This window comes from Anopheles arabiensis, chromosome 3 (assembly GCF_016920715.1).
Source record: "Anopheles arabiensis isolate DONGOLA chromosome 3, AaraD3, whole genome shotgun sequence".
Taxonomy (NCBI): Eukaryota; Metazoa; Arthropoda; class Insecta; order Diptera; family Culicidae; genus Anopheles; species Anopheles arabiensis.
This window is the reverse complement of record NC_053518.1, coordinates 47244066-47261276: the sequence shown is the minus strand read 5'-3', so window position 1 is coordinate 47261276 and position 17211 is coordinate 47244066. Positions and strand designations below refer to the sequence as shown.

General features: G+C 42.2%; 1 protein-coding gene and 1 long non-coding RNA gene across 17 annotated transcripts in view; one reads left to right on the top strand and one right to left on the bottom strand.

Moving 5' to 3' along the window:
• LOC120902033 overlaps nucleotides 1-3333 on the bottom strand; it is a 38190-nt gene extending 34857 nt beyond the window's left edge. The window contains exons 1-2 of the long non-coding RNA XR_005739364.1: nucleotides 3080-3333; nucleotides 1171-2255 (exon numbers count right to left, since the gene is read on the bottom strand). This is a non-coding gene — a long non-coding RNA (uncharacterized LOC120902033). The remainder of the gene's footprint in view (nucleotides 1-1170; nucleotides 2256-3079) is intronic.
• The window catches only part of LOC120902030 (tyrosine-protein phosphatase Lar), a 239669-nt gene that overhangs the window by 92556 nt on the left and 129902 nt on the right, over nucleotides 1-17211 (top strand). The window contains exons 1-2 of one of the 16 annotated variants that reach the window (XM_040310501.1): nucleotides 4803-4962; nucleotides 14958-17042. The exons of 13 other annotated variants lie outside the window; for them this stretch is intronic. The gene's annotated coding sequence lies outside the window, so the exon portion shown is untranslated. Of the gene's footprint in view, nucleotides 1-4802; nucleotides 5006-14957; nucleotides 17043-17211 lie in introns of those variants that run through there. 2 more of the 16 variants (XM_040310499.1, XM_040310498.1) reach the window with 2 other exon arrangements.

Genomic DNA, 17211 nt, shown 5'->3' with positions numbered 1-17211 from the left:
CACCAAGTTAGTGAGGCAAAAACGTGGGCTCTTTGAGAATACACACGAAAAGCCATCGACAGGAGCGATGGCATGGTAGGGCAACCATGTGTCTCTTGCCTAAGGTAAGAAGAGATAGGAATCGCCAGAAAGAAGTGAAAAACCTCCCTCTTTTATAGTGCTGCGAACCTGTGAAGTTGCAATGGTACAGCAAAAAAAAAAATGTATTGCCATCATTCCGTACGTTAAAGGTGCACCACAGACGACTACCTGAATGCAATGGAGACGCCTAGTACCGCACGACTTGTATGGTTGGCGGCTTCAAAGTGTGGTAAAAGCAGAAGTCACCGGGCCGGGAAAGCAGTATGTTGTGAGATAAATGAGGCAAACGAGGACGTATACTAAGCGAAGCAGGGCATAATAACGGAGAAAAATGATGAATGTGCATGCTAGGCGATCTGTAGATGCGGGTACCGGAAAACAGAACTGTGGCTGCTCGAGTGCCTGTGGTGACCGTACGAGCTTAGGTGCGTTTTATGAGCTTCGACCCGTGCAGGGTAACAACAACAAAGCGAGTGTATGGTCCTGTTGGGCATCAAAAAGTAGTATGTGGGGGGTAGTATCGAGTCCTTTGACTCTAATTTTAGCTCAAGACATTAGTCTAGTTGCATGGTGAGAGAATAGATAGAGCAGGAGTTGAACGAAAGGCGAAGTAGTTTCAATTAACAAGCAAATTTTCTTTAATGGGGGTTAGTTTTTTTTACTCCTGGCCAACCAAGTCACAGGTTTGATGGCATGAATACAGATAAAGAAAAATATTTTTAGAATAATACACTACAATTGAATTAAATTGTGTGGACATCTGTATATTCTAAGTGGAACTTTTGTCTGAGGTCTGTATGGAACGGAGCTTTTATAAATATTCATCACATTATGTGGTAGTGTGTTTTTATATAAGGAAGATACAGGGATGGACGAATAGTACTGAGAGAAAGAAAAAAACAAGTTCATTCTAATGTTATATGACAAATGATGAAATACAGACGCTTATACAGTTTTTTTTTCTTTTTTCATTTTAGTTAAAAATAATGTTTAGTTTTAAAAAATATTTCAGGTGTGTTTGAATAAAAAAAAGAAAAAAATACAATTGTGCCGTGCCTTTTAAATATATTACTGAAATACATTACTTACCGAATTTTGTGTTTGATGTTACATATAACATCTCAAAAATATTAAAACAGTATTAAAACGATTCTGTTAAGCAATTGCACTGTTCTAAGGGCTAACACTTTATGGTCTGGTGAACGGGAAGATTGCTACGCAAACAAAACATTCACATGGCAATCTTCATCGTTGCAATGCATCGTTTTACAATGTGCACTCTGTCTTGCTGTTGATACATGGGAAATTCTCCTGCAGCAGGATCCCAGCATTGATTCAGCTGGTGTTCAACTGATTTTCGAACGCGTCAAACTCCCGTCCAGACAAACAACAGCAGCAACACCTCAAATGTCAGCCACCTGCTTTGATAGGACCATACGCTGTCTGGTCGCAAGAACGTATATGCTGTTGTATGAGTGCTTCGGTGTTTTTGCTTGCTCGTTTTTTTTAATTCTAGGTTGGTTCTTTCTCGTTGTTATTGCTCTCTTTCGTTCTCAGCCTCCTGTCCATGGTAGGTGTGCTTCTCTATCATTCGTCAGCAAACGGGACTGGCACACAATTATGTTCGTAGGCCATGTCATAGAACATCTATTTGGAGCTTGTTGGACTAGTATGCACAAAAAGCCAAATGCACGGGTCTCTTTCACGTCGTGAAGCGTTACCCTTCTGACCACCAGTACACTTATGTCGTCGCTGTTGTTGCATCAAGCCCCCCCCCCCATACGTCAGTTCTTTCATTGGATCGTGTTGCTTTTCACTTTGCTCATCAAATGGCAGTTGTCGTTGGATTGACGAGTGTTGGAATTTCAATTAAAAATCAAACTCTTATCACTTAGCCTTTCAATCACGTATCAATTGTCTTTTCTCGGGTGCCCTACTGGCATGCAAATGCTTACGCTGCTGCTAGGCTGACATTCGATACTTTCGGCGTCATTGTACGAAATGTACCGAGAGAATGGTGTGATTCGGGCAGATGCCTCGTAGAAAATTCCATATTGTTGATTTGGATGTCACAGAAAGAGTGAAACGTTTAGGTCAAGTGTCTCGTATCTTGAACTGGCCAGGTAATTAGAAATACATCAACACCAACAACAGCAACACTGACTCTATTCATGCTGTCAACAAACGAATAAAGCTGTAATATTATCGTGAGTCAATTTGAGCTAAATTGCTGAAGTATATTAATGCTATGCAGTTTGTCTGGATCTTTTTATATTCTATAATGAATCACAGTAATAGTCCATATATAAAATGTACAGTACACAGCCTTCTTCTTCTATTTAACGATTAATAAGCACTCATGCTAGGTTATACAGGCTTACGAGACTTATTATTAAGTAATATACCTAGATAGCCGCTTCTTGTTACAGTGTACAGGGGGTCAAATTTTACCAATTATCAGCTATCGTTTTACAATTAGTTTCCTCTCGGTAAGCCTTTACGGCGTACGAGTTATTAAATCAATGAACAAATGAACAATGTGCGCTCTGTTTTGCTGTTGATACACTTGCTGTTGAACCTAACATAATTTTTTTTTTCAGTTCACTTTCACAATGTAGTTATTTCCCCACTGTTATTAACATTATTTTTGAACACTAGTTGCCGCTTGTAAAGTTTTGTAAATATCTTTTATCCAACACTAAAACAATTTGCAAAGAAACACTCATCCACGGAAACTGATACAAAAAGTACCGAGAAAAATTGAGCAACGTAAGAGTAAATTTAGTATACGGTAGTATTTTGCCGCTCATCGCTCAAAGAAACTCACTCGCTTTATTGTTTATACCGACCAATTATTACAATAGTTGTTTTTAAAGAATAATCCACATGTGTTTAGAGTAGCATAAAAATGTATCACACAACTTCACTTTTTTACTTGATTTTACATATTGAACGGGAAAAAACTAGAAAGTTTTTGAAGCTATTTCAATCTATTTACCATAACCACACACCAGAAACTGAAACGGTCCCGCGCGAACGACCTGACGAACCTGTCCTGTCTGCTAACACTGGGACGCAAGCTTTCGAAAGAAACAGTTGCGCGTATTTTGTACGAACGCGAGGCAGCCTTGGTTACGCACATGGCTCCTGTCATCGTGATTGTGGCGATAAGACTGACAGCTCGTAGCAATCGACGCTAGTAGCTGAGGCATATTCTCACGGTCGTCACAGAAATGCTTGAACGCGGGAGCGTTCAGCCGATCCGTCTGCTTATGGAAGGAAGCATCGCGTGAAAAAACCTGAAGGGTGCTCATGACCGAATGAGGTCGAGTCCTGAGCCGAGCTCGTTGGTCGTGCAGAGCGACCGGCTCGTTTTGATGGTGATATTCGTTCCCAGGATGTTCGTATGCGCATGCTTCTCCACATAGATGGATGAATTTTACGTCACTCAACAGGACACTGAGGCTGGAATGGACTTATTTGATGAGTGCCTGAGATCTCGTCAACATTTTGTCATGCAACGGCAGGAAAGCGAGAGAAATAGAGGGAGAGAGAGACAGAGAGAGAGACAAAGAGAGAGAGAATGAGAGAAGAGAAATATTTCACCATCCATGGAAGAGGCAGCATGGATGCGGTAACGTGCATGCCCCATGGCTGCCGTTACCAAGCTTCGTGACGTCTACATTCTGTCCGGCCCGAGAATATATTTTAAATAATTCAATGTGAAAGTTTTCAATTAGCACCGGGTCGATGGAGAGTCCGAGGAGCGAAGTGTAGGGATCAGAAGGCATACCAAAACACCACCACCATGCTTCGAATACTCGCCATTATATGGTATTTTGGTCGTTCGGTGCTTATATAGGCCGCGCTGCAAGATGAAGCTTGCAGACAGTATTGGAAGCACGAGGAACGTAATGATGATGTTGTATCGCGTTGATTAAGAAGAAATATTTCATCCAGATGATATGATTTGTTTGACTGTGGAGATGATGGGATGGAAGTATTAGCAATTAGCATTACGGCCAGCAGTAGTTAGTACGGGAGACCGATGTAAACTTGTTCAAAAGTTTGCTTACCGAAAGCAGTGAAATTTCTCTCATCATTTTGTGCTCGGCATAACAACAAAACGCACGAGGAAAAGTTTTGCGACGGAAAAATGCGATTGATTTTGTTAGGTTTCAATTTAGAACCGCTTTAAAAATTCATCCGAAGTACAGTCTCCATGCTAAAGGGCAGAGCGAGGAAGGGAGATGGAGAGGGGGGGGGGAGAGATCTGCACATCAAAAGTAGATAATTCTCTGAATGATTAAAAATGTATAGCACAACCATTTTGCTTTTGATCCACTTTTACGCACAATAAAGCAAGGAAAGAAAAAAATCCTTTCCATAATGTAGCCTTGCAAAGGTAATTGAAGCACCAGGCGCCTCCATGATGCATCATAATAGTTCGATCGATTCGAGATGTGCATCCAAAACGTTTGAAGGCCTGGGCATATGAAGCAGCGCTAGAAAACTGTTATTCCAAAAACAATACCAAACGAAACGGGCTAGTTTACACTCTCTGATGAGTGGGAATTCATTTGTGCTGAGTTCCTGGTGCTTGCTGGCACCCATGCGGGTAACGAAGTGGACCCGACCAACCAAAATCACCTGTATGGTAACCACCGTCACGACTTCGGACGCATGCTGCATGCAGGAGAAGGCCGATGACTCTCAGTGATCGCGCGCTAGGCATACCGTAAGCACCATCCTAGCCTGTGTGTAACACGCTCCAAACGTCGGTTCGCGAAAAGAATCGACCTCGGCACACGCAGTATTCGGCCCGACCATACATGAAACACGTTGCGTGCAGATAGTGTATTGGCTTCATTTTTTGTTGGTGTAGGTGTGATACATATGTGTGAGTGTGTGTGTATGTGTGTGTGTGAGTATTTTTTTTCTCCCAGTTGAAGACCCGCTGTTTTGCGTTGCACTTGTGCTGTCCCTTTCGTGGCTGGAATTGTTTCATTCAGCAAGAGGAATAACAAAACCCTACGTGAAATCATCCACACCGTACGCGCGAAACTGAAGTGATGTCGGTTGGCTGAAACTTAGATTGGTGGTTTTGGACTGTGAATTTTGTTTCCGATCCAATTGAAACCGCCTGTGTGAGAGTTTTTTTTTTCATTCATTTATGTGCTGCCCGACCGTTCCCTGTGTGATGATGATTTTGACGCATTTTTTATGCTGTCGGTATGAAAGTTTCAATGTGAAGATTTGTTCCTACAGCATGCAGCATCGCCTGTGATATCGCCGGTGATGAGCCTTACATACGTTTGAGTAAGAGAAGAAGAATTACGCTCTATGAGCGCTGCGGATGTTGCAATGTGTTTAAAAAGTAGGTTGATTGTGCATACTTCTGCTAGTGCAGTCATCATAGTTGTGGTTAGGAAACCTGAAACCTTCGCTTGATTTTCCACTATTTGGTTTCGGATCTACACAGTTGCCAATAGGAAAGGAAATTCCATTTCTATTAACCCATTTGTAAGCAGCACTAGTGAATTTGTGAAGTTGATGTGCGTGTCAGTGTGTAGTTGTACAATGTGTTTTTGTGAATGTACCGGTAGGAAAAATGAAAATGCCCGAATGCCAATGATACAGTTGCGTAGTTGAGGTTAGGGTTTATGCACCAGAGATATCGCTGAAAAAAATTCCGGGAAAAGCACACATAGTGACACATTGTTGTCCCAGCGGGCAGCAGTATTAGGAATGTTGCATGCGATTGTCATCCACGCGGGCGTACACCAAAGTTGCAATGATCCCTAGTCAAGTCAACGTGTTGCTGCTTTGTCGAGAATTTTTCAGCGTCGGATAACGCTTAAAGGCATAGGACTGGAAACGGATACAAAAAATCTAAACGAAACAATTGCTCACAGCCTGTTTCAAAAGAGAACAGCTAGGAGTACGGTGGATGTGGGGAAGGGAAGGAGGTGACTTTGTAGAACGGTAAGGTAATAACAGTTTTCCAATCTTGTCGATGAGAATGTGTGCATTACCGTTGTAACAAAAGCCCGTACGTAAAGATAGTGACATGGTGTTTCGCATTGGTTATGAACTACAAAAAAGCTCTGTTACGCTGTATACCATCGCGATAGGTCATAATAGTATCCATAAAAACAAAACCAAAAATAAACAAGGTAAAATAGCAATGGTACGAGTTTTCTCATATACTTCCATGCTACGCGAATAGAAAAACGTATTTCGCTGATGGACCTAACCCTGCGGTGCTCAATTACCTAAAGAACAATGGGGTTTGGTACGCGCAATGATTGAAGAGAGCATTCCAGTCTCCACAGCAACTGACCAGTCCAAGCTGGGCTTAGCTTGCGAAAAGGATTTACAATTTTCAAGTGGCTTGGTTTCGGTGCATTTTCACAAAAGCACAAAAAACACACTTCACTTCAAGCTACCGAGACCAACACCGTGTGGCTTTTTTTTTTGGTTCACAAATCATGTTGACTGTGAAAAACGAACACTTTTACAGTCATTTCTGCCAGGGTGAGCTGAATTTATTCTTAGAAATTCAAGCCAGCTTATCATAGCTGACTGTTAGTGACGAAATTCGTCAACTACGCTACTATGGCAACGGCAAGTTCATCAGACCAGTCCTCTTTTGGTCGGGTTGGCTTTCAAGGAGTAGCAGCACTTGTGGAATCGTTTGAGCATGTCCGAAACTTCCAACATGCATGTACATCTCCCAGTGCGTATGCTCCACCAGCCATGATGTCATTTCTTCGAAGTTGAAAAGCTCACAATCTCGGCAATTCAACAAGCACGTAGCACCTGAATTCTCGTTCACTTCTCTACAGTCTGTTACCTGGAATTGTTCAAACACTAATCGAGATGGATGTTTATGTTGTTCAAAGATGACGATTCTGATGATGATGATGATGATGATACCGATGTGGGCGGTTATTTTTGATAAGATTGGCAATGGTGGCAGTAACGCTTACAATGGAACATTGTGAAATGTGTACGTAGAAGGAAGTAGGTAGCTCTAGAAATGGGAGCATTCTGTATATGTTGGTGCCGGCATCTTTTCGCAATGATGGTAAATGCAATGTGACAGTTAATGTGATCTAGCCCTTTTGGTGGTGTGACTGCCATGTTTTTACTGCTCATACAGTGCTCATACAAAAGGTGCCTCAGGTTTATTGAATAGTACTAACGTTTTACATCACTGCATTAAACGCATAGCCCTCTTCTATGTTTACGTTTGGATATAAAAACCAACCGCATCTTTCTGAATTGATGATTTCCACGAAGAAGCCGTCATTCGCTCAGTACCGGCAGATTTTGATTGTGATGTGTTTGAAATTTTATTTGCGAAATTCGCTCATCCAGACGTTTTCCTCTCGTTTCGATTGGGGTCAAGGAAGAAGTTGCTAGAGAATAACATTAAGAATACCTGAGTTGGCTCGTAATTTATACCTGTCCATCATCCACAAATGGCACATCATGCCCAACCCAATCAAAAATTGTCATTCCAGGAAGCAGCATCGCTCAACTCTTCGGCGGAAGGCAGGAAGCTATTGAAGTGCCTTGCTTCGTACGATGTATCGCATATCGGTGTACCGGTTTATAGAGCTGTATTTAATATTGAACCATCCATTTCCTTCGAGGAAATGGTTGAGAGGAGACTGAGTGGCCAATGACGTATATCAATGGGGAAGGTTGAAGAAGGAATCGAGAGAAGGAATAAGCGCCTAATAGATGTAACCGAAACGAGTAATACGCTACAACATTCTATTTCCAGGCAAAATCAGTAACACAGTTTTCTTTAATTACTTTGCACCTATTGGAACGAAGGTTCTAATTATTTTGCGCACTGGATGGAGCATTAAAATATTGATTGCATATTAATTACAGCTTATGCAGAACATGAAATAAGTTGATAGACAAACAAACTCGGAATTACTTTTTATCCACTTTCTAATGCTGTACATTGTGCAGACGTAAGATGAATCACATTGCTGAAACCAAACAGAAGTTCCAGTTGGGTGTATTCGGTATAATTTCTTGTTTCATCCTAACATCGACAAAGTTTGTTTCCTCCGTTTATAGGCAGCTCCCGCCGTATCTATGTCAGGTCGAGAGTTTAAAAAAATACGAAGAACGCGTCAATATTGGTGTTGGTGAACAAATCGTAAATTGATTTTCTTTATTTAAAGCTAACAAACGCACCTCCTGCCTTCATACTTCATCTGGATACGTCGTTCAATATCCAGAAAACAGAATTAGGCAAGCGTTGCAGATGAGGTGAAATGTTCTGGGAAAATATTTCTTCGAGCATTAAACGCAAGCATTACGCTTTCCGCATGAACTTCGTTCAAGTGAGCGCGCGCGCGAGTGTGCGAGTGCTTTAAATGTTTGCCAGGCGCACGATGGGAAGCAGAGTCGAGTGGCATAAATTTAACTCCCATTCTCGGTGTTTTCCCAGAAGTGGCGTATGTTTTTCTTCTACATTCACCTGTCCCCGGATTCTATGTTTCTGGTCTTTGGGAACTGTGCCGAGATGCCGATGGCACTGCTGCTTGTTGCCTGTTGGTGGTGTGTGGTGAAGGCAAAACACCTCCTCTTCTGACGCCGTCGTGGGGTGCTTTTTTATGTCGATTCTACAAACAGTTGGCAATGACACTGTACCTACGCTTGTCTACTGTCAGGTCCAAGGCGGAGACATATAGAGCGTGGAAAAAATAATAGCTTCTCTAGCAGGGTACACCACTGGTGATCTATCTATATTGCAGAACACTGAAGGTGTAATCTTGGGCGATGGGGAAATGGCGATACAACGTATACAGCAAGAGAAAGATAGAGAAAGCGAGAGCACCAGACGAGAGACAGAAAAAAACGATTTCCTGTCACCTTTGATTATGCAATGTTTGAAGAAAATTAAAAAGCAACAGAATCTTCGTTACGCTTTCCGTCCGCCGCGTTCCGTCTTGACGGTTACAAGTGGAGTGCTTCTTGAGCCTACGTGAGATGCTTTTCTCAATCGGGAGATGCACGCTGTCTTGGCATGGATTGGTTAGGAAGGTGCCGAGACATGGCAACACATGACTATCGAACCTAAACAGTGCCGGACACTTCAGATGTCATCAGTTTCATTTGCGAGACAGCAAAAAAGAGACATACAGCTGGTTTTTTTGGCAGGGGGAAAAATATACTTCAACTTTCTGCTATCTTCAGAATCATGACATTTTTTTACCGTATTCTGCGTATTTCATCAGGTGCGAAAGATTTGATGGCAATTCTGTGTCCCGTGGGAGTTCTGTGGAATGATATTATCGCGTGCATTTTATGTACCTTATGGAAAATTGCGTTATTCGCAACGTTGAGTGCGAAGGACAGATGGCTTTGTTAACGAAACCTTTACGGCTCTCCGTGTGCTATCAATGATGTTCGCTGCATGTCTTAATGGATTTTTTCTTTCTTTTCAATTCTTGTGTACGGCATTTTAAATCTTTCTGCGTTTGAGCGTTTGCATTTGACTTCAAGGTTGAAAAAGCAGTAGTATTTTTATTCAAAAGCATTTAGCACCCTTTTCATCACATCACGGGGAAAACCATTGTTATTTGAACGAATGCTGGAAATAAACACTAACTTAAAAATCATTTGCATAAAATCTGCACAAAAGGCAACGGCAACAGTCCTCCGGCTAGGGAAAAGCTCGAGGTGGCGAAAATCGTCTTGATTCGCAAGCGTCCACCCTCCTAGTATTTCGAAGTGAATACAAGACAGGCGCATGGAATCATTCGCTCGTTCCGTATTCAAGCTTGGGGAAATAAGAAAATAAAGCAAATATGCCGAGAACGTATCTCACCAATTACCTTTTGCGGCATCCGTTTTTTACCCAGGGAAAGCAATCATACCCATCGGCCAATCCTGTCTGGTTAGCTCTCTGGTTCTTGGTCTCCGGTGGCTCGATGCGGAGACCCCGAACCCAAACGTCATCATTCTGCGTCACCCGCACAGCCACCGCCTGCTCCTGTGTGAAGTTGCTCCCGCGTGTCAGTGCGCCTGCTCCAGTACGGGCTTCGGGTACCGTGGAATGTGTCAAACAAAACAGAACCAGCGGCAGTGGCAGAAGAATGACCTTTTTGCGTAAAATTTTCACCGAAAGCAACCACCACCCTACCTTTCGGTCGGCCTTGTTTTTGGGGGAAGACATGCCTTTTGTATACATGGATCTGCCGGGTGCTTGTTGTCCTTTAGAATCACACGGGTTTTCATCCAGCTAATGTGAGCCTCGCTCCCAAATACACTTTGGTCCGTCATGCCTGGGCGGTGAAAAGCTACCAGGTACACCGCCACTCCTTTCACTGGCAGCGCTCGTCTTGCCTTCTAAGAACAGGCGTTGGCTTTTGATTTGTCCTCAAGAGCCTCTTCCTTCTTCCGTTTGCGTGATTACTGCTCCTGTCTAGAGGCTCCGTTTGTTATTGTCCTTCCTGTTTGCTCTTGTTGTGTTAGAACGGACAAAAACGGTACCTTCAAGTGTGGTACAGTGCTTATTGATGGAATTTGGACTACAAGAACGAACAAGGCAAGCGTCCGCGTGAGTAGCAAACGTCAGCATTCAAGGGATTAAGGATGCGTATTTTTATTCTGTATTCGTGGAGAGAGTCGGGAGGCACAGGGTCTGTTGTCCCTTTTTTTCGAGTAAACCAGCATCTTGAACGCATCCATCCGACCAACATGAAGGTCCGCTCGGCTGGTGTCATTGGAATGAAGTAAAAATGCTCAAACATAAACCGGCTCCCCTCACGTCGGGAGCAATTCCCTGACGGGGAAGTAGAAAGATAAACGTCAGTAACTGTATTATTTATCGCTTTTTCCTCAGAAATGCGCGCGCGATTAAGAAGAACACTGCAGAGCGTGTTGTGTATAAAAAAAACGGCTACCGATTCAAAGCGAGAATGTGCACAACCACCGTGTAGCACACAACTAAGCCACAAAGAAGCGCAGCGTCGTGCTCAGAGCAGAAAGGTAGAAAGGATGTTCTTAAAGCACAAAACTTCCCTCGTTTCCGACCCCGATGAACGATAGAGGCTTTGGAGGTTAAATTGAAACTCCAAAGCTACTGGTCCCTACGGGCAACGGCGTGAACGCCAACCAAGCAGAGATGGAAATCCAAACCAAGCATTCACATTTATGTCGTGAAACATGTCAATGTGTATGAGTATGTGTTTGTGCGTATCTGTGTGTGGCTTACAAGCAGTAAGAGAATGAAGAACCTTCAGATTTTCCTCCAAGACGTGCTGAAGAAGAGAATGAAACTCTGTACAGCGTATTCTAAAGATCACACGCCAGCGAGGGAAAAGCACATGTGGTACAGGTAGCAGGGTCGGTGAGGAACGATGTTTTGGGAATTATGCGGTATGTCATTCGTTGTATTGCGGCCTATTGTGGAGGAAAATGTGTTCTGTTGTGGGAAAAATTAAACACCGCAATGTGCGAAATAACGTGGCAATTATGTTAAAATGATTTACCATCGATTGTAGGATCTTGTGTCGTTGGTGAATGCAACGTGCCAGGCGTTTAATTTGTCAAAGATGGTTCGATAATTTGACATCTAATCAGTTCGACACATGTTTTTCTTTAAATAACTAGCATGAAAAAAGCTTTGGTTATGATTGTTTGCAATGCTTTCATCATCGCAACAATATAAGAGTGAATGAATGAAAATGTTGTATCGCAAACCAATCAAAGGTGATGCTATTAAAGTTAATCTTTTGTTGAGATTTTTATGGACACCGACTCCTTTCACTACGAAGTGTGTTTGGTTCGTAGACTAGGTTCGATACCTATCCAATGTTTCTTATATTCACTGCCTTTGGTAAAACACAAAAATAAGCTTTTTCAAACGATAGTCACTCCCAAGATAGCTAAAACAAACTGTTATTAAACTATAGCACATGATACCAGATAAAGTTGTTTCGGAATTAAGATTAAGGTAAACAACAATGACATATTAAGAGCTATAAAACCGCATCTACAATTGAAAAGAGAGAAGCATTGAAAAACACCACACATGAAAGCATTCCATTAAAATGATAACATAATTCCGGGTCTCCTATGAACGGGTGATGCAATTTGCATCAAGTTAAGTGCTTTCCATGGTGAGCATAAACCATTCAGGTGTGAATCTGATAGGAAAAAGCATAATCCGCAACCATAATCCGATTGCAAAACCAGAAACCAGCGATACATTCTATCGAATCGTACATTTGCTGGGGAATTGGCGATTAGCAAAACGAGGGTTCTCAGAAAATCGATCAGAGAAGGACCGTTCCAAGGTACACACTTCTCGGTGGAACGAAATTCAGGAAAACAAAAAGCAAAAACCGCCGTCCTTGTACACTTGGCAAGACGATGCTGCAGTGTTGGGTAAATTCATCAATACCTGCAAATCGGTTACTATCCTACCCGATAAGTAGAGGTGTCTTCGTGAATGGGGAATGGATGCGTATTGACATGTGGATCTGATTGGCTCAGTGACGAGTGTGAGCTACAAGGTATGCCTCACAAAGCTAATCGTACTTTAGCACGGTTCGGTTTGGGGCTGACGCTGAAGCTCGACTGATGCTCGAAGGAAATCCCTGTCTTGACGTATAAGCAGCGTATATGATATTAGTATTTCACGAGAAAACATTGTCGGGCTGAGCCTTTGCGCCTTACCGCAAGAAGCCGCAATTGTAGCAACGAGCATGATAAAGAAGCATGCTCTGAAGAACATGAAACTGGTTGTGTGGCTGTTGCTGTTGTTGTTACATGGATGTATCCGTGAGCGATTGCGGAAGAAGCTGTTTACGAAAACATTTTGCTTTACCGATAATCCGGATTATCTTTATTGAAATTTATCGTTATTTGTGCATGACATAATTTCCTCGCTCAGTTTGTGCTTGACGCGCTTACCATGGTTTGTGAGATTTCTTACCGCTGATCAGTAGTTGCGGTTTGGATCGATATCGAATGAAAAGGGCAAGATTGCCTTGAAGCATCGGGGAAGATGGTTCGGAAGCTTGTAAAACCTTTGCTTTGTACCGTTTGTTTTCTCAAACCAGCCGCCTGGCTCCACTGTTTCATCCGTCTGCTCAAGAGTTTTGCAGATTGAAGGATTTGCTAGTGTTTTAATATTCCATAAGGCGGCTCGAGCAATCGATCAAGAGTTGTTGCTCGCAGATTCAATTCATCTCTTGCGTCAGCTAAGATGCAGATATTGATGTATGTTTCTATTACCAGCGGAGCTAGCGACGTACTACATATTAAAGCTTAAATCGACTGCAATTTCAGAACTTGATATCTAGAGCTGGAGGTAAAGATCGATTTGTTTCGGGTGCATATTTTATGGCGCAAGACAAGACACAATATGAGAACGTTCAGTATAATGGTGTTTCTAACGTGCAATCAGAACCTGAATGAAGGTTGCAAAATCCGCCGCATGGTACATAAATCAATTTAAGAACAATAAAATAGATTACTTGTCCTGCATGTGTGTGAAGCGCACGTTGGGGGACTTCCTCCGGTGACCATTGACCAGTCGTAAGACTATTCATTATTTGTCCACTCATCCGTGAGTAATCACGCTCATAAAGCAAATATCTCTTCTCATTCATGAAAGATAAATTTGGTTCACGGTTGCATAGTTACAGTTCATTTCCTGAATACCTCGGTGGGTCGGTATCGGTGGTTTGTATGGACGGGTGTAACAATGAGGGGCAAAATCTTCAAGAGACATTCCCAAGGAAATTTGCGCTTAACGCTATGCACAGAGTAGGTTTGCTTGGTGAACGGGAAACAATGCTGTCGTGCTGTTCCACCTTCTGCTGTCTTGGAACGCTGAAAATGCGCTTCGATAGTTACTGTCTCTAGCATTGAATTGTAAGCTCCCGGTTGGTAGGAAGAGGTTTTTTTTTTTCCTGTCTTGTATAGCCCACCAAAGTCACCATTCCTTAGAAAAAATTCAACCAAAACTAGCAATTTTACTCACCCGCAAATCTTGTACCGTTATGGTGGCACGACACTTGTGAACCGTACTTTATGTAACTCGTATACCCTGTCCGCAGGATCGGAGAGGAGAGTTCTGATCACAACGAACACAGCCTTAGAAGTCAACGGAGCCGCTTTGAACGGTCTGAGATGGGAACCATTCAGTCGTATAAGCTGCACAGCTATGAAATGGACAACTGTGGTACATGGATAGTGGGCTAGTTAAATTGTAAATGGTACGTAGCCATTCGGTGCAGATGAATGCATGCGCCACGTCTAGTCGGCGTTTGTTCTGTTTCGTTTGGTATAGGCGTCTTTTAGCGAAGGATTTATGAACCTAACACAACCTCAAAAAACCAAACAAAAAATGGGTTGATGGCGCCACCAAATGGCGATGGTCATAAAGACTGGTAATGTAAGAATTTCAACGATAGCTATTTGGTCGGCTTGTTGTGTTTTGGTCGTATGTCTTAACCGTAAACGAGGGATACTTGGTGAATTTGTGTGGCGCTTAAACTGAATTGAAAACTGTTTCCTGTGCATTTGCAGATATTTATTGGCCAGCTTATGATTTTGCAGCGTTAAATCATACACGATTAAATTTGGGTTGTAATCTGTGAAAGGTGGTGTATGTCACTGTATTCGTCAACCCATAAACAGTCTTATTCAGCAATATTTGTTGACATTCGGTAATTAAACTATAATTGAAAACCGGGCACGAAATATTGACGTTTAGCAAAGAACTAGTAAAGAACAGCATCAGCAATAATGGAATGTGTGTACAGTTACCAAAAAGATGGATTGACAGTGCTAACTTTATTTTCTTAAATGTATAAATTTATTTTTAGCCGTTACATTATAGCCAGAAAAGCAATAGAAATGTTAAGTGCGAGTGATCTTTAAAAAAAGTGTATAAAAAATCTGCTCCATACAAAGAGTGTTTGGTTAACGAACGTAATCGTCAATCGGTGTGGCAATTGGTATTGACATGAAAAAAATTGAGCGTGTGTTGAAGCAAGGAAAGCTCTATTTCTTTCGACGGCGTGTCAAATCACAACGGTTCGTTTTGACGAAGCGGCAAGAATTGTAAACGATGCGAGGAATATCATACACTAAGTGGCACCATATTACAAGATGTGTTTTTTGCACTTCTACTGCTTCTATTCGAGCAACGGTGCAACGAACGACTCATGGGAGATACAGTGTCGGTGCGTGAAATTCGAGTGTAATTAGTGATTTTACACGGAAAAGGCTGCTTCTGTCCCACAACGTGATCTAAAACATAAAAAAAGAATGTCATTTATGACTGGAATCCCGTAGTGGTAGCAAACTTCACTAAGCTGCCACGTACCCTGCACTCGCGAGCGAGAATGTGCGATGCTGTGAAACTGATTCCATCATGACTAGTGGTGTTCTCTCGTACGGTGTACAGTATTCTTAGGACATTTTCCGAACGAACAGCGGCATGTGAAACCGTGTTACTGGTGCTGGTATCGTATTGCTTGTGGGAGTATGTATCTGGAAATTGCACTTACCTCGCATGTCTGCATAGTGCAACCGGGCTAGAAAATAAAATAGAAGACAGCGCGTATCATGCAGCAGAGCATTCGCATGGTCGGGGTCGCCACGGGCATCCTTTCATCCTAAGTGACGCATTAATACGACCGAGCCAAACGAAACAGAAGACATCGGCCGTGCTGCAAAGGATGCAAATAAATGAAAAGATGAATAATAAATGAGACAACACCACGCGGAGCATGAATGGCCGCGTAATGGTGGCAGTGCAGCGAACAATTCATTGCTCACGGCGGCTGCTGCTGTTATTCGACGGAAAATGAAGCACAAAATATTGAAAATGGTTGCACGATGCAAAGGTGGCTGTAATGGCGTAAAAGAGCAAAATGTGCTAGCTGGAAATGTGGCTAAAGAACGGTTATTGTTTGCAGTCGCATATGAAAACGTGCTAAATTGTAGTGAAAGGTGAAAAGTGAGTGAATCAAAAAAGCACCATCCATTGCAATGTAGTGCTTGTGTCTGTGTCATGGTTTTAGTGAACGTAAAGCAAGTAGATGTACTTCGAACCCACAGAGCATCGTAAATCAGTGTGTATATCTTGTTTCGCATTGTTTCTGTAACCGAATGTGTGCCATATCTGAAAGGCCATCCTGTCAGGAATATATTGGCTATGCTTAGTGTGTGATGTAAAAATGGTGATGTTGGTAGCGACAGAGTGCACTTTTCATCGTTATTTCCCGCAGTTGTGTAACGACGAACTGGATGTCTACACTGACACGAAATTTATGAATCGGGGGTCTTTTGGTATCGAAGCTGCAATCACCAAATGAAAGTGCAGCCTGCAGACGAGCTGCTAAGGTGATCAACAAGAGTTAAAAGTTAATGTGTTTGTGATCAGTGCATGAGTGAGAAGTGAAAAAAAGTTGGTTGAAGTAACCGCCGATTGAATCGAGTATTCCGCATCGGTATTGTGTGAAGCTGTTATTAGGTTTTGTTTATTCCGTTTGTCGATGGCAGAGCGCGATTGGGCAACACAATGATAAAAGTAGTGTTTTTGTTGAATCGTTGTCGACCGTTACGCAATAGTAATTGTTAGCGAGATTTGGCTCAACTTCTGAATCTAGCGCATAAGTCAAAATCGTTCGTTATAGCTCCTTAGTATCCCAAATTGTCCTTATCCCATCATTTCCTTGAACCTAGCGTTAATTACCTAGAAGTAGAATAAGGCAACAATACATTAAATAACAACAATTCAATCGTTACTCGAGTCAATGGCTGCATGACACGATATCATAAAGGATCTATTTAGAAAAGATCTCACTCTTTCCTGAGACTGAAATCCGAAAAACAGGAATAGCAGCTTACACGCTCGATACGGTCCAATACACTTGCGAAGGTCGTTCAGGCACCTTTCACAGGTAACATATGTATGAGCATGAAGCTAAAAGTATGATTTATTCTCTTGTATATTTTCATGAATCCCTGGCAACATGTGTTTTGCTTGCATCTTCTTCTTAAATCATTATATTTTTTTCTTTCTCTCTTTCTCTCTATTCATTCCTCATGAATATTGCTTACCCTTGTAAA